The 18,900-nt window shown below is 38.3% G+C and overlaps 1 pseudogene; it reads left to right on the plus strand.

Moving 5' to 3' along the window:
- Positions 1 to 4,208: 4,208 nt before the first annotated feature.
- On the plus strand, positions 4,209 to 17,979 carry LOC118760576 (ATP-binding cassette sub-family E member 1-like; annotated as a pseudogene).
- Positions 17,980 to 18,900: the final 921 nt, after the last annotated feature.

The raw sequence follows: 18,900 nt of genomic DNA on the forward strand, positions 1-18,900 counted from the left end.
TGAAAAGGGGGAAGAGAGAGAGGGAAAGAGAGAGGGAGAGGCAGAAAAGAGAGAAGAAGAGAGGGACAAAGATCTATCTATCCATGTGCCCACTCCCGAAATGGCCACAAATGGCCAGGACTGGGCCAGGTTGAAGTCAGGAACCAGAAGCATCTTTTGGGTCTCCCACGTGGGTGCTGGGCTCCAAAGACTTAGCACCATACTCTAGTGCTTTCCCAGACCATAAGCAGGGAGCTGAATTAGAAATGGAGGATCTGGGGGCATGGACAAGAGCATATATAGAATGCTAGCACTTCAGGTGGCAACTGTAGCCACTGTGCCATGGCGCCAGACTCTATTGTCAAGATTTTTTTTAAAAGATTTATTTATTTCAATTGGAAAATCAGACGTGCAGAGGGGAAGATCTTCTCTTGCTGATTTACTCCCCAAGAGGCCACAACAACCAGAGTTGAGTCGATCTGAAGCCAAGAGCTCCTTCCAGGTCTTCCACATGGGTGCAGGGTCCCAAGACTTTGAGCCATCCTTGATTGCCTATCCAGGCCACAATCAGGGACTGGATGGGAAGTGGAGCAGCTGTGATAGAAACCAGCACCCATATGGGATCTCAGCAGTTGCAAGGCAAGGATTAAACTGCTATGATTTAGCACTGGATCCAAAACTTTTAAAAAAGATATTGTAGTGGGTACAAAGTGATATCTCACTATTTTAGCTTGTCTTTTTCCTGGTGTTATTGAAAATCTCTTTATGTCATTATTCAAATATTTTACCTACTTTTTATTTTTAGATATTTATTTGGTTACTTTATTTGAAAGGTAGAGTAACAGCAAAAAAACGAAGGAGAGGAAGAAAGAGAGAGACAGAGATTAATTTCATTCTATATTTCACTTACCAAATGACCTTAAATGCCAGCATTTTTCTGTTTGCCCTGCTCCATTGTAGAAAAACAAGCATTATGAGTCTGGTTTTTAAGCTATCTGCAGCTGCTACATGTTAGTACATATTGCCTGGTAGCATGACTAGGTCCAGAGAAAAACCTCCAGCTTTCCCTTCCTAGGCTATCCTTCAGCCTGCAAAGAGCAAAAAGTTTCCAAGAAACTTTCTACAATCTTGACATATCACAAACCCCTTGTTTCTAAAGTCACACATAGAGCTGCTTGTAATGTAATGATCAAGACAGAACTATAGGGCACCTCTATTAATTGCCCTCCTTGAGGCTTCTGTGAATAATGAGAGCTGATTTAAGGGCTTTGGATATAGAAAGATGGATACTGACAGTGGATGTTGCGTTGAAAAGGAAGCCCTAGGCCCGGAGCACCTTACGAAACCCAGGAATCTGGGTCGTTAACAAATGAGAAGGTAAAATAGCCAGGAACCCCACTGCTAGCAGTCTTGAGACAGGAGTGAATCGGAACACCTGAATTGCTGATGCTATATTGCTTTTGAGTTGGGCTGTAGCCTTAGAGCTTGGTATAGACCTAGAGTTCAATAAATGTTCAATAGATTTTTTTAAAGTCCAGCTATCTTCCTTGTGAGCCATTTTCTTAGATTTTCTCACAGTTGCTCTGATTTTTAAAGCTATTCCAGACTTCTCCATACAATTAACCAAGTTCATTACAAAAGTGTATGGGCTGAGGGACTAAATGGAACATGAAATTCAGACTGCACTCTGTTGGTCAAACCTGCATGTCATAGCACTGCATTTTTCCACTCAAATCAAAAGATAACTTCTTGTTTGCCCCAAGTCACCATATGAGATGGTGATATCCCTGGGTTGGCGTCTCAGGAATTCCAGGTAGAAGGATTTTGCCCACACAGTCCTGGCTTTCATTCAAGTTTACTGCATTCCTGTGCATGCGAGAGGTTACCTTCTCGCTCCTTTTCCTGTTTCAATCTCTCCACTATTTCACTCTTGCACTGAAACTGCAGGATTACACATTATCAACACCTTAGACTGCTCTTCCCAGTTCATGCTTTGATTCATGGTTTCCACAGCCTCCTCATGCTGATCTTCTTAACCTGCCTACTAGTTCATCATTTAGACATTTTAAGATGTATTGGATGCTCCAATGTTATCTAGAAGGTGCTGATTAACTTGTCAGCAGAGGACTTCAATGGAAGAGAGGAGAGAAATCTTACTGCTAGCAGGCCTAGAGAGAGATGCTCAGGAAGGGCAAAAATGAACATATAACCACTTAGCACATAGCAAAGTTGCTTGCAGCCAGAGGTCCCTATACGAGTAGTTACAGTCCTTAGTAGAACCAGTCTACTCAAGCTCATCCAGAACCTTCAAACAAATTACAAAAATGTGTTCTACTGCTCCTGGGTTGGGTGGATTGGACAAAGATGACCCTTCTTCACAATTGTAGACCTTAGCAAGAGAACTATGCCTTTTGTCTTCAGATAGAAACTGCTAGGCACCAGGCTGGCGAATAGACTCTGGATTCCATTTCAGCCCCTGTGAGTGTCTTTGTTGTGAATCCCTGGATAATCAAACATAGTAATCTCGAGCTTGATTCCATGGTTGTTCCACATTTCCTACACTTCAAGCTCAGTCATTGCCACGAATACGTCAATGCCAACGACAAAGACCTTTGGCATTTCTAGGGAACTAACAAAGTCCCACATAAGTTCTTATTAAGGAAGGAAGAGATAGATGTAAGGTGAGAGGAGAAATAATGACAAAAGACTTGGTTTTACATAAATATCCCCCTATGTCAGTTGAATCTAGAAATTTTGGATAAAATTAGAGATGTCAAACGTGTGGAGCTAATGTCTACACCCATGCTCATAGTGGAAAATTGTGTCATTTTTTTGTTCCTATTCTTTAAAGCAAGAATAAATACTTTAAACATGCTGTTCCAGATCCTTACATGAAAGATTAAAAGTAGCATAGGATAGCAGTCATGAGACAACATTTTTTAAATTAGATTTTAATTTCTTTTTTTTTAAAGATTTATTTTATTTTATTACAAAGTCAGATATACAGAGAGGAGGAGAGATAGAGAGGAAGATCTTCCGTCCCATCATTCACTCCCCAACTGAGCCACAACGGGCCGGTGCGCGCCAATTGGAAGCCGGGAACCAGGAACCTCATCCAGGTCTCCCACGCGGGTGCAGTGTCCCAATGCTTTGGGCCGTCCTCGACTGCTTTCCCAGGCCACAAGCAGGGAGCTGGATGGGAAGTGGAGCTGCCGGGATTAGAACCGGCGCCCATATGGGATCCCGGGGCGTTCAAGGCGAGGACTTTAGCCGCTAGGCCACGCCGCCGGGCCCTAGATTTTAATTTCAATGTCCACAATGATTTGTTTAGCTATGTGCTAGGTTTTCTCTGGGTCATTGGTTTTCTCAGCTATGAAACTGTAATAATAATAGTAGAACCTACCTAACTGAGCTGTTGTGTACATTTTAATCATAACGTCCCTATGAAATGGGTACTATTATTATCTCCAATTTAAAATGAGGAAACTGGGCCTGGCATGGTAACCTAAAGTCCTCTCCTTGGAAGCAACGGGATCGCATATGGGCACCAGTTCTAATCCTGGCAGTCCCACTTCCCATCTAGCTCCCTGCTTGTGGCCTGGGAAAGCAGTTGAGGACAGCCCATAACCGTGTGACCCTGCACCTGCATGGGAGTCCCAGAATGGGAGTCCTGCACCAGCATGGGAGTCTGCTAGCTCCTGGCTCCAGATCGGCGCAGCTCCAGCTGTTGAGGCCACTTGGGGAGTGAACCATCGGATGGAAGATCTCCCTGTCTGTCTCTCCTCTCCATATATCTGAATTTCCAATAAAAATAAAATAAATTTTTAAAATAAAATAAAATAAGGAAACGTAGAAGCAGAGAGATCATCTGTGAACTCAGGTAAATCATGCTCATTTTTATGTATTGACAGGGATTCGTTTCCAAGGGCTCTTGGTCTGCCCTGCATGGGAAACTATCTGAAACAATGGAATCACATTGATGAATCTGAAAATAGAAGACATGAATTGCAAGGATCTTATAGAACATTTACTTTACCACCTCCAGAAACAGTTCAGAAAACAGAGGCCTAGATCAAATATAAGGTGGGACCTTCCCAAAGCCCTGTTCAAAGCTTTTTGCAGTTCCAGGTAGGCTTAGACAATTGTGTTTTGGGAGTTTTTTTAAAAAAAGACAAAGGTTGTGTGGACCCCTGAGAAAGAGTGGGAGACTGTTAGCTTAGCAAAAGAGAATGGAGAGAGCCTTGTTTACAGACCTGGGAGAGGCACCGTACTCACTCATTGGTAGTGTGGCTGAGACAGAGCGAGATGGCAGCAGAGAACCACAGGTACCAACTTGGGAGCAGATACAGGAGTGAGGATTTCAAGTTCCAAGGGCTTCGGGTTATTAATACCTTGGTGCCAAGGGGGAATCCCAAAGAAGCAAATTTCAAATTCTACAGGGAAATTTCTGGAGCTTTCAAATGGGTGTGGTGAGTGGATAAGATCCCCTTCCCCTCACACACACACATACACCATTCCCAACCAGAAAAGCATCCGATTCAATTACTGGGGTTTTGTGTAAGATTTTGTTTGAAGAAAGAAAGAGTTCTGTTGACTTAAAACAAGAAAGAGAGGAGAGCATTTGGGTCAGTGGTTAAGATTGCACGTGGAATGCTCACAAATCTCTACCATAGTGCCTGGTTTTAATTCTGGCTCTGCTTCCAATCCAACTTTCTGCTAATGTGTGTTCTGGAAGGTGGCAAGTGGTGGTTAAAGTACCTCAGTTTCTATATCTCGTATATGAAAGACTGAATTGGGTTCTGGGTTCCCAAATTTGGCCTGGCCAAGCCCTAGTTGTTGTGAGCACTTGGATAATTAAAACAATGGATGCAATTTCTCTCTCTCTCTTTCTCTCTTTCTCTCTCTCTCTCTCAAATAAAAGTTAATATACATGAAAATTAAAGCGCACTTACAACAAAAGTGAAGGTAGAAAGAAATCCATCATGGTACAGGCTGGGGAAAAAAGAAGAGTCTGGGGCTTCACAAGAAAAACATTCCATTGGGCAAGGGGCAAAGTCAAAACAGAAACAGTCTGTCATCAAGTGATCTTTTTTCCTCTAGCAGCGAATTTAAGAGCCATTACTTTAGCACCTTGGTAGAATTCATTGACACCGGCTAGCAAAGGGAATCCTGGTAGCAGAGCTGAACAGCACCTGCAAAAACCCAGTTCTAGCCTCAGTTAGTTCCACACTTTGCTTCTTCCACAATAACAATATGATTTTTACCTTGAGTTATGATGTTCTGTATCACAGTCCAACAGCTGCTGAACAGTGAAGATTTACCAGATGGATATTGAAAAAGGTAGCTCCTGTTTCTCACCCCAATACTCCTCACCTCAATGTTTGTTCTCTAAAAATACAGTAGCACTTGAAGGTCGTCCACATCATGCTTTGATGCTTTTGCTTAAGCAATTTGCTATGCCTGGTCTGCCTTTTCTTCCTCCTTTTGCATGACTGGTTCCTAATCAGTCAGGGTTTAGCTTACATGGCAACTCCTCTAAGATATATTTCTTGAAAGCCCATTACTGAGTTAGGAGCCACTTTAAGAGCACACCCTCTGCAGGGACTCTGCTCATCTGACATCTAATATTGTAGCTTGTGCAGTAACAGCTTAAGAAATGTAGTTCATTTCACACACTTGTGATATGAAATGTGATAGTGTGCACATTTATCTAGAGGATATTGACAACATCTGACAAAATTAAAAACGCATCTACTTTAACTTAAGTAGTTTCTAAGAAATCACTCTTCTGTGAAAAGTATTGTCTATATGAGTGAAATTGACATTTTGAGATTTAATCATTGTTAATAGCCTTTGTCTATACTCTTGAAGAACAACATTTTGCTATCCAGACTTTTTGTAGAATTCTTTACCTAATGGAAAGTTAAGTCTGTTATTAGGAAGTGAACTGAAAGTATGTCAGTGTAAAAAATAAAATTAAAATGAGGAAGGAGGGGCTGGTGCTGTGGCATACAAGGCTAAGCTTCTACCTGCAAGTGTCACCATCCCATATGGGTAATAGTTCCTGTCCCAGCTACTTCACTTTCCTTCCAGCTCCTTGCTTATGGCCTGGGAAAGCAGTAGGGGACGGCTCAAGTCCTTGTACTCCTGTGCCCATGTGGGAGGCCTGGAGGAAGCTCCTGCTGCTGTGGCTATTTGGGGAATGAATTAATTGATGGAACATCTTTATTTCTCTGTCTCTCCTTCTCTCTGTGCCTATGCTTTACAAATAAAATTGGAATAAATCTTTTAAAAATAAAAAAAAGAAAGGAAGGAGGAGATAGGGTGAGAATGAGGGCAGGAGAGAGGCTAGGATGGGAAGTATCAATATGCTCCAAAATCTGCATTGTGAAATACATGAAACTTATTCACCTTATATAAATATAATGATAAAAAGAAAAAAAATGGAAATACGTTTTACACATGTGATGGTTTATTTAAAAATGATCTCTGTACATATGTGGTTATTCAAGTGTAGTGCTGGCTATCGTAGCAAACACTTGGAAAAAAACTGAAGTATTAATAGAAACAGGACCAATTAAGTAGGAAACATTAAATATTGATGAATCATTTTATGCACTTATGTGAAAGTGTCTTAGTTTTCCATTGTGTGTAACAAATTATTCCAGCACTTTATGGCTTGTCACAAAGTTTATTCTAGTGCATAGTTAGCATAGGTTGGGAATTTGAGTGTAGCTTAGCTTGTTAATGGTTTCATTAACTGAAATTATTCTCAGCTGCAGTGATTTTAAGACCTAACTGTCCATCTCACTCAAGTGATTGTTAGTAAAATTCACTTCTTTGCAGATAGTTGAACTAAAGGTACTCTGTTCCTCATGGCTGGTGGTCAGAGACCTTAGAACATAGTCTTTTGCAACATAGCAACTTGCTGCATCAAAACCAGACAACTGTGACTGCAAGAGAGTTCTAACAAGGTGCAATTCAGCTTTCAGTAGCCTACTCAGAAGTGACATCTTCCCCAAAGGGATTTTGCCAGTGTGTTTATTAAAAGCTGATCACTGGGTCCAGACATCACCCTCCAAATGCACTCCAGAAGGGAGTTAAACACAATTCTGGATGCCAGTAGATAAGCGTTATTCAGAGTCATATCAGAGGCTGTCTATCACTAAATGGAACTGTAATAATATATTAAGTGGAAAAAATTCAGAACACAACAGTAACCTGACTATGCTAGTGTGTACATGTGTAATATATATATATATATATATATATATATATACACATATATACATATACATACATATATACATACATATATTTTACTTTGTGCACACACAGACTATCAAAAAGAAAAATAACATTGACTGTCTTTGAGGGAGGGCAAGTGGGAGATTATTGAATCAAACTTAGGGGGAGAAGCAGATTTTGAATCTGTTAATTTTGGAAATAAAATATATAATATAAAAAGAGTTAGTTTGCTTTAATGTATAACAATGAAGAACTTTCAGGCAACAGAAGGTTCAAATTCCAACACATTCAGTTGGAACCTTAAGATAAATGTTCAAGGGCCCAGCGTGGTAGCCTAGTGGCTAAAGTCCTCACCTTGCATGCACTGGGATCCCATATGGGTGACGGTTCTTATCCTGGCTGCTCTACTTCCCTTCTAGAGCCCTGTTTGTGTCCTGGGAAAGCAGTAGAGGATGACCTAAAGCCTTGGGAACTTGCACCTCAGTGAGAGACAAGGAAGAATCTCCTGGCTCCTGGCTTTGGATTGGCTTAGCTCAGGCTGTTGTGGCTACCTGGGGAGTGAACCATCGGACAGAGGATCTTTCTCTCTATATCTCCTTCTCTCTGTAAATCTGACTTTCCAATAAAAATAAATAAATATGAAAAAGGAAACAGGCTCCAGACCCATCAAATGGAGACAACATACAAGAGTTTTGGGGCAATTAAGTTAGAACATTTATATAAAGCACATTACATATACGATGAAATTGATTAAGCCCGATTCTCCTCCTCTTTCCTTGGGTTTCCTTATCTAGTACATGTTTGAGGCCAGTACATGCCCCTACAAACCTTCCCTAAGTATAGTGTATCCTTCATGATTTGATAGAGGGTGCCAGAGGCCAGCTCTAGCCAAGTCTGGAGCTTGAGAAGGGTGTGTGAGGTCAGCGAGGAAGAGACATGGACACGGTCACTTGGTGCCCTCTATTAGCAGCTCAAGAAGCTGTCTTTTTTATTTACTCAGACACATCACAAGCGTCTGCACAACCATATAATTGTTCTATTTTTACTTCAAGAGTAAGCAGGCATGCATAGATATTTGATTATTTTATTTTTTACTTTATGGTTATAGTAGGTGCTCTTAAAGATAATTCTGCAAAATATCATAATCATTTCCTTCAAAGCAAGCCATTATTCATTCTTCAGTAGTAGCCAGTAGGTGACAGCCAGGACTCCAAGGCCAAAGCACATACGGTTACCTACTAATCCGTAATACATTCCTACTAAATTTCTGTTTCTACAACTTACCTATTATTTAAATGGGAGAAATATCTTAAAAGAAAAACATTTCTATTTTAACAACTTATCTACAACTTAACAAGAAAACTATATCCTGGGCCTGGCGCAGTAGCCTAGAGGCTAAAGTCTTCACCTTGCACGCGCCTGGATGCCATGTGGATGCCGGTTCTAGTCCTGGCGGCCCCGCTTCCCATCCAGGTCCCTGCTTGTGGCCTGAGAAAGCAGTAGAGGATGGCCCAAGGTCTTGGGACTTTGCACCCACATGGGAGACCTGGAAGAAGCTTCTGGCGTCAGATTGAGTTCAGCTTCCGCTCTTGTGGCCACTTGGGGAGTGAATCAATGGATGGAAAGCCTTCCTCTCTGTCTCTCCTCTCTGTTTATCTGACTTTCCAATAAAAGCAAATAAATATTTTTTAAAAAGAAAAATATATCTTAAGAAAAAAATAAAGATCCAAAGTAAATGTTTTAAACATTAAATCCCTCTACAGCTATGGGCTTTAGAACCCCATAAACAAACAATAATTAGAAACATATTTCTATAATAGTAATAAAAACATCCTTTAATTCCTCCAGCCAAAAAATTATAAAAGTGGCTGAAACAGATACATTTTCTCTGCTCCAAAGAAATTGCAAAGACAGGCTAGCCTTTAAGGTCACAGTAACTATATTTATCACCATAGCAATTTCAGCTCATACTCCCATTGATTTCAATAATTTTTAAGATATTTATCAAGCCATTTCCCAGAAGGCATGCTACATGTCTGGGCCAGATTCCAGGTTAATAGTTAGGCACACAATAAGGTGCCCAGAAAAGACATGGACTTCATTGTATTCCTGTGTGTAAATTGTTAAAGGCCCACTCACCAACACATTATCAGAAACATTAACTCCCAACCTCGCATCAGTTGTTAAAACCATCTCACAAGGGCAAACAACAATGCCCTGATAGATTGCAGAATTCTTTAACGGGTGGTTGAGTGTCCATGCAAAGGGGGGGCGAAACTGAGTCAAGGTTGTTGGAGAGACATCTTCCAGGCCTTGCGGTACAGCTGGAAACGCCTCGTGGCTTTGCCAACAGGGGAGCTGTCCTCTTTACACCTCCATGTCATCCATATCCACTGCATGGACCTCAGCAAGAGGGAGCATAGAACTTGGAGTCAGAGAGTTCTGGAGATCAAATTATGTTTCCTTTCCTTCTTAGCAGTGTGATCAGTGTCTCAGGGACTCAGTTCTCTCATTTGAATTTTCACTTAACAGAACTGTTGAGAGGATTCTAAGAGGTGAGGCCTGAATCAAGAAAGGAAGAGAGGCATGAACCTGGTGATGCTTTTGGATCTGGCACGATTCGATTTGTATTTTGCCTCTACTACTTATTATTAACAACCATTCTAATTAATAAACCATAATAGCTTGCATTTATTGGGGCATGACAATGGGTCATATTATTAAGTGTTTTATACTCATTATCTCACTTTTCTGGCCTGTGACAGGCAAACACTGTTAAAACAAGAGACAGATCTGTAGGTCTCCATTGTGATTATTTTTTTTTGTTAATGTTTTGTTTTTTGTTTACCAAACACAAGAGAGACAGAGAGATGGTCAAGAGAGACAGTCTGTTGTAGTTATTATTATTATTATTGTTACGTCATTATTTTGCTTGGGTATTGGGGTAACTCTGGCTTTATAGATTGAGTTGGGATGTATTCCTTGTGTTTCTTTCTTTTGAAAAGGATCATAGAGAGAACTGATAAAATTTCCCCCCTAAAATTTGATAAATTCACACATCTGGGGCTGGTGCTTTTTGTTTTGAAACATGATTAACTATGACTCAATTTCTTTAACAGGTATGTCAGTTACGATCGGCTATTTCCTCTGTGTGAATTTTGACAGGCTGTTTCATTCAAAGAATTGATCCATTTCATCCGTTGTTATTGAATTTGAAAATACAGAGTCATTCATTACAGCTCTTTATTATCTTTTTTTGTTGAAGATTTTATTTATTTTTATTAAAAAGTCAGATATACAGAGAGAAGGCAAGACAAAGATCTTCCATCTGTTGGTTCACTTCCCAAGTGGCCATAACAGCCAGAGCTAAGCTGATCCGAAGCAAGGAGCCGGGAGTTTCTTCCTGGTCTCCCATGTGGGTGCATGGACCCAAGGCTTTGGGCCATCCTCTACTGCTTTCCCAGGGAGAGGTAGGGAGTTGAATGGAAAGTGGAGCAGCCAGAAAACGAACTGGCACACATATGGGATTCCAGTGCATGCAAGGTGAGAACTTAAGTCTCTAGGCTATTGCGCTAGGCCCCTTTTGATATCTTTTAATGTCCACAAAATCCATATAGCGGTGTATCCTCTGGTAAAATTTTTGATATTAATAATTCATGTCTTTCCTCTTTTTTCTTAGTCTTTCTAGAAGCTTATTGATTTTTGATCTTATCAAAAACAGATTACAAGAATTGTTTTCTATTTCCTGTTTTTAATTACATTCATTTCTGCTCCAATTTTCTTTTTTTGTATCCATTGTATATACAATGGATATATAGGATAAATTCATGACAAAATTAAAGTGGAAATTAAACATACGTCTTGAGAAAAATTAAAATGGAAATGCATCATAACAAAATGTGTTGGATATAGCAACAATGTTCCCAAGAGGGAAGGTTAGAGCAAGAGGAGTCTATATCAGAGAGTATAGGATCTTAATAAAGAGTCTAACATCACATCCACAGGAATTAAAAAAAAAAGCAAGAATAAGCATAATGAAAAGTTAGCAGGAGGGAAATGATAAACATCAAAGCCAAATAAATGAGAGCTTAGAAAAGTGACAGAAGACTGACAAAACTCAGAGTCAGCATTTCAAAAGATAAATTTTGCCAAACTTTACCTATAATAGCTATGAGGAGAAAGGAACCAAATAAATAAAGCTCATGGAAACAGACACTATAATTGATAGTACCTAAATACAAAGGATACTATGCGCCAGACAGATTGGATGATTTCAAGAAAATGGTTAAATTCCTAGGCCTATGCAGCCTACCAAGACTGGTTCATAAATCAATAAAAAACATGGACAGACCAATCATATTTAAGGGGTTAAAGCAGTAAGAAAAAGAACACATTATAAAAATAAAAACAACAACCTGATAGCTTCATGGATGGACTCAAACAAGCATCTAAAGCACTAGTAACAAATTTTGAAAAATTCTTGAAAAAATTGTAAAGATAATAATTCCAATTATCTGATAAGACTAGACCAGCATTAAGATATCAAATGCAAAGAAACCATAAGAAAATAAAATTAAAGTCTAATGCTGTTTATGAAAATTGCTGCAAACATCTTTTTGGATGCAAGCATTTTTAATAATATACCGAGAAAGAAAATTTGACATCCAATTAAAGGGATCATTTCCCACAACCAAGTGTGATTCAGCTGAAAGAGGTCAAGATGGTTGAACGTAAGCAAAAGAGTGAGTGGGTTACAGCACATCAAGCAGATGAATGATTTTTTTAAAAAGATCATTTCAATATCCAATAATTGTGGAAAAAGAATTTGAGAAAATTCAATCTCTTTTCATGACAAAAATTTTAGCAAATTACTTATAAAAGGAATATATAGCAACACAAAGATCATATATGACGGACCCACAGCTAACATTATATTTAATGAAAAAAAGTTGAAAAGTTTTGCTATAAGGGGAAAAAAAGCTCACTTCATCTGATTCTATTCAACACACAATTTCAAATCCTTGCCAGAGCAGTTAGGAAAGAGAAAGAAAGAAAGACGTATTTTTTGCATATTATTAAGGACTTTGCTTGCATATTACAAGGTCTTTTTATCCTTTACCAAGAAACAGAATGGATGTATTCAGTATGTTTCAGGATACAAAACAACACAAAATCTGTAGTGTTTCTCTACAAGGACATTGAACTGTGTGAAAAACATATGAAATATTATTTTATTGTTATTTACTGTAATAAAATTTAAAGTGAATTCATGGTGAAAGACTTATTTTTCACCTTCTGCAGGTGAAACATGCAGTATGTAGCTCTGTTCCTGAATAAAGAAGGACTCCCAATGAAACCTTAAACTGTATCTTGACTCTAGAATGTTGGGCTTTATGCCATTCTCTATACCTACAATGTCAGATGCACTTACATAGAAGAATGATGTGCTTGTAACTTTTTTAGGGACTAAACTATTATTACAATATAAGGGAAAAAAAGTGAGGAGAAGGGGTTGGAGTGGGTGGCAGGGGAAATTTCTGAGACCAAGGAACTATATCATGAAAAATGCTTAAAAAGGTGAAAAACTTGTACTCTATAATGATGACATTGATGAAAGTAATTGAAGACACAAATAAGTGAAAAGATATCTTGTGTTCATGAATTGGAATAATTAAATATGTCTAACTATCCATATGAGATCCAAAGTCCAATGAAAATCCTATGAAAAATCCAATGAAAATCCAATGATAATCTAATTACATTTTCAAGGAAATACAAGAAACAAATACCTTACTTAATGTAAAACCACAAATGACTTCACAAATCAACTCTTGGAAATATTGGGAAAAAATACCCTGAAAGCTTTACAGTTAATGTGAATCCAGGTAATGATTTCAAAATATGTCACCAAGTCATAGCAAGGATAACAGTATAGTACTGCTATCATAGACAAATTGAACTGAATAAAGAGACTAGAATTAAATTCATGCATGTATGGTCAGCTGAATGTCAATAGAAGTGCAGTGTGGTGTTTAGGATACAGGATATTGACATGCGTAACAATGATATTAGTTCTTTACTTCACACTGAACATAAAATCAGATAAAGTTAATTAAATTGCTAAATTTAAAATACGAAACTACAAAATTACTACAAGAACACGTAGTTCTATGACATTGGTTGGGGCAATGATCTTTTAAACATGATATTGGGCCCCGCGTGGTGGCCTAGCAGCTAAAGTCCTAGCCTTGAAAATGCCAGAATCCCACATGGGTGCCGGTTCTAATCTCGCCAGTTCCACTTCCCATCCAGCTCCATGCCTGTGACCTGGGAAAGCAGCAGAAGAGAGCCCGAAGCCTTGGGACCCTGTACCCGTGTGGGAGACCTGGGGGAAGTTCCTGGCTCCTGGCTCCTGGCTCCAGATTGGCACAGCACCGGCTGTTGCGGCTCACTTGGGGAGTGAATCGATGGATGGAAGATCTTTTTCTCTGTCTCTCCTCCTCTCTGTATATCTGACTTTGCAATAAAAATAAAGAAATCTTTAAACATGATATCAAAAGCTAAGCAGATAAAAGCAAAAATAGACAAATGAATTACATCAAACTCTAAAGCTTCTGCATTGACATGTATACAATTAATAGAGTGATGAGATGTCCTATGGAACAGTATAAATAGCTTGAAAATAATGCAACAGAAGAGGGATACTACTCAAGGTAGTAAAATTATTTTAAAAAATCTGTAAACAACTCAATAATAAGAAAATAAAGAAACCCTCTGGATTTAAAAATGGGCAAGTTATGTGATTAGATAATTCTCAAAATAAGATGTACACATGGTCTGGTGTTATGTAAAAAATAACTGGTCACTATCATTTTGGCCAACAATTGTGGGAGTATGCTGTGAGACAGAGAAGTGAAGGTAAGAACTGATCCCAGCAGGGACTCATTTTCTCCAGAAAAGTTGGGTGGCCTCAATTTTTACAATTATGGCAAACAAATAAGTAGGAATTGGAATTTTCAAACATGACAATGAGAAATGTTTATACAAGTGCAATAATGGTTACATCCCAGAGCAAAATAATATGGTTTCTGAAACTTTGTTTTAGTGGTGATAATTGTCTTAACAAAAGTCCCTTTAGTACCTTATCAATTGTCAATTTACTAAGCAAGTTGGGGAAAGAAATAACATCGATATTGCGCAAATCCTTTTAAATTTTGGAATTAGTTGGAGCTAATGGTATTTTAAGTAAACTGCTAAAAACTGAATCTAGCACCACATTAAAAAGATCATGCAACATAATAAGGTAGGATTCATCCCCAAGATAAAGGGCAGCTAAACATTTGCAAATAAATAAATTAAACATCCATTCACAGTAAATACCCTTCACAAATCAGTGGCTGAAAGCATTTCTGCTCAGATCAGGAACAAAACAAAAATGTCTGCTTTCACCATTCTTATTCAGTATAGTATTGGAAGCATTAGCAAGAGCAGTTAGGGAGGAACAGACATCAAAGGTATCACATTTTGAAAGGAAGAAGTGAAAATATTTATGTTACAAAATGACACAATGTTGTGCAAGAGAAAATCTGAATACTTCACAAAAAACCAGTTAGAATTGATAAACCAATTCAGTAAAATTGCAGGTTATAAAGTAGGTGTATAAAAAGTAGCTTCTTAATACATTAATTATGAACTTACCAAAAGAGAAATCAAGAAAAAATTCCCATTCCAAATAGCCATGAAGCAATCAAGTAAAAGATCTTCATAATAAAAATTATAAAACGTTGATGAAAATAATAATGATACAAAAAGTGAAAATATATTTTGTTCATTGATTAGAAAAATTAATATAATCCAAATGTCTTAAAAAGTCTATATTACATAAAGCAAGCTACAGTTTCAGTGCAATCCTAATCAAAATACCACTGACACTCTTTTTTTTTTTTCCATTTTTGCTTTAACTGACTCCTTTCATAGCCACTGTGGAAAACACTATGGATCTTAAACAAACAAGCAAACAAAAAACAATCACTTAGAAACACTAGTGAGTATATACCCGAAAGATATGAACACAATGACTGAGATACTTGCACTGCCATGTTTATAACAGCACCGTTCACAATAATCAGAATTTGGAATCAACTAAGGTGTCCATCATCAAATGAATTGACAAAAAAATTATATATATATATACATATATATATACATATATATACACACACACACACATGCATATAACCACACAATGTAATCACAATGTAATAATATTCAGCTACAAAAAGAATGAAATTCCATCATTTAAATCAAAATGGTGGCAACTAGATGACATCACATTGTGTGAAATAATCTGGACACAGAAAGACAAATACTGCATGTTCCTCCTTACATGTAGGAACTAAAAGGAAAATAAAAATGCTTGTGTGTGTCAGTTTTGCCACAAATAAAGTGTTCTTTCAAACTTTATTTTAAAGATATACTTATTTGTTTGAAAGGTAGAGTTACTAAGAGAAGGAGAAATAGAAAGTGATAGAGAGAAAGAGAGAGGAATCCTCTACCCACTGGCCTACTCTCCAAATAGCCCCAACGGCCGGCAATGTGATAGTCTAAAACCAGGAGATAGGAGCCTCAACTAGGTCTCCCACAGGCATGCAGGGGCCCAAACACTTGGGCCATCCTCCACTATTTTTCCAGACACATTAACGGTTGCTAAATCCAAAGTAGAAAAGCCAGGACTCAAACTGGTGCCTACATGGGAATCCAGAGCTGCCAGAGGCTATTTTACCTGCTACACTGCAGTACTCACCCCTGTTTTAAACCTTTGCCAAACAAAGTAAGAACAATATGCTACTACAGTTTTCATGATCTATGACTATCTTAAAATTCACCATATATGGGTGAAATAGACATATTTTTAATTTTATTGTTTTTCATAACACTTACCTGTGTTCTGGAAGAATGGTGTCCTTTTTAGTTGTTGAATTCTTTATTTAGTGAAGCATCAAACTGTTGACTATAATGTAATTTAAAATATGTAACCTAAAATGAAAAAAAATAATAAGTGTTTCCCCTCAGAGGCACTCTAAAACATCTAGATTTTTATTCACATGATGAGAAAGGTGAATGAGGCTTGGGGTGAAATATCAAAGTGTACATAAGTATGGTATATGTATCTCTGCCCCTTGTCTGTGTCTTCACAATGTCTACCCATTGTCCACCTTTGTGCATCCTCAAATCTTGTTATTTTTAAACATGTATATAAGTTCTTAATCTTTGAAAAATTACTCAAGGGAAATACATAGCATTTGTTATGAAAGTGATAAGTGTGAAGAATATGGTAAGAAGGCCTCTTATTATAGTGTTTGAGCAAGAACCAGCTTTGAAAAATTATGTTTTTGATTTTATTTGTTTGAAGGCAGAGTAACAGAAAGAGATTCCCCATCCACTTATTCATGCCCTCATATGACTACAAGGGCCAAGGCTGCACAAGGATGAAGTTAGGAACCCAGAATTCCATCCAGATCTCCCACCAAGTCTAATAGGGACCCAAACCTTTCAACCATCTTCCACTTCTTTCCCAGTCACATCAGCAGAGCACTGATCAGAAGCCGAGCTTCCAGAACTTGAACCAGTGCTCATGTGGGATATCAGTGTCACAGGCAGCCACTTAGTCTACAATACCACAACACTAGCCTCTTTCCCTTTCTTGTCAGCATAGAACATTCCTTCATTTCATTTAGCCTATTTACTTTATTTACTTAATTCTAATTACTTCAGATAGCTATACTATCATGTAGAATGTGATCTAAATGTGTTATAGTATGCCCATGCTTTATCTGCTGTTTACCAGGTAATACCAATTGTTTGTCATGTTGTCATTGGCCTTTCAAGTGTTAGAGAAGGTATCAACATTTTCTTGGTTGGGGATATTAAACAGAGAACTTGAGATTCAGATTTGCATTGCTTGTTTTTAAAGTGTCTGAAAGAGAAAACTAAAAAATTACAAGGATGCATATTTATAATTATCCAAGGATGAATAAAAAGATGGGTGAGGTTAAGCTCGTAATCGTAGTTGGAGAGTTTACAGAAATCTGAAATCATGGTGATGATGGGGGAAACGGAACAGGCAAAGTGACATTTATCTGGATGCTTGCTGGAAGGCTTCAACTTGATGAAGCAGAAGTTCCAGTTCTAAATGTCACAAACTGCATAAAATCATTCCCAAATCAACTGGAAATGTTCACTGGTTATTACATGAGAAGATAAGGGATGATTTCCAATTTTTGAATCATGTAATAAAGCATCTGCAATTTGAAAACATCATTGATCAATAGGTACAGACATTTTCCAGGGTGAATCGCAGTGAGCAGCACCAGCCCTTTAGGAAAATCGTTGATGGCTATTTCATTGATGGAACATCTGCATATTTGGATTCCAGGCAAAGACAGCCGGTAGCTTGTGTTGTCAGGCATTTCGTACTCCATGCAAAGAAGGCCTTGGTTTTGGAAATGATTGCATCATGGCCATCTATGTAGCAGATCGAGTCACAGTTTTTGATGGTGCTCCGTCTAAAAATGTCATTGCTTGTTCTCATACATTTTTTAACTGGCATGAATAAACTTTCGTCTCAGCTTCAAATCACATTCAAAAGGCATCCAAACAATTATAGACCATGAATAAGTAAATTTAATGAAGGATACACAACAAAAGAAGAGTAGAAATTATTTTCTCTTGGATAATCAGACTGAATGTTAGAATATCAGTAATCCATTTACCAAAAATTTACTGATATTGTTGTTATATGTAACTTTTATCAGATTTTATGTGCCACAAACTATAGAGCTTGACTTACTTAATGTAACATCAAAAATCTGTTATGCCAAAAACTGTAATCTGAACACAGAAAATGTCACTTTTCTCTTTTTGATAAGGCTCCTTTTGTACATCAGAAGATATTTCAAGCTGTAAAATTCACCTCCAGACTCCCACTATGTATAGAAAAATTTTCTTTTTCAGAAAAGATTTATTTCTATTTCACAGGCAGATTTCCAGAGAAAGAAAAGACAGAGAGAGAGAGGGAGCTCCCATAAGGTGGTTTCCATTACACAAATAGCCACAACTGCTGGAGCTGAGCTGAGCTGAAGCCAGGAGCCAGGAGTCTCCTCCTGGTCTGCCATTTGGATTCAGGGACACAAACATTTGTGCCATCCTTCACTAATTTCCCAGGCTATGAGCAGAGAGCTGGATGAGAAGTGGAGCAGCCAGGATATCAACTGGCACCCATATGGGATGCTGGGGTTGCAGGTAGACTATTAGCTGGCTAAACCATAGCTCTAGCCCTGGAAGATTTTCAGGAGGTATAATAAATCCGTGTACTGGAGAATCCGGATGGCAGAATAGGGTAAGGACAGGTTTAAACAGACAGAAATATTAGCCAATGTGAAGCAAGAGGGCAAATTCCAAGAAACACAAGAGGATAGAACAACAGAAAAGTGGTACCTGGAGATTGACAGACACAGGAGAGCACTGCACACAATGGTGTGGCATTGCAGTGGCTCATATTCCAGCAGCATTAAGCAAATGGCAACCTGAACTCCACCGGCAGCCAGAACTCCATGAGCAACAAGGTGGGAAGAAATGTTTACCAGGAGCTCCAGAGGTGAACCCAGAAAAAGA

This window comes from Ochotona princeps, chromosome X (assembly GCF_030435755.1).
Source record: "Ochotona princeps isolate mOchPri1 chromosome X, mOchPri1.hap1, whole genome shotgun sequence".
Lineage (NCBI taxonomy): Eukaryota > Metazoa > Chordata > Mammalia > Lagomorpha > Ochotonidae > Ochotona > Ochotona princeps.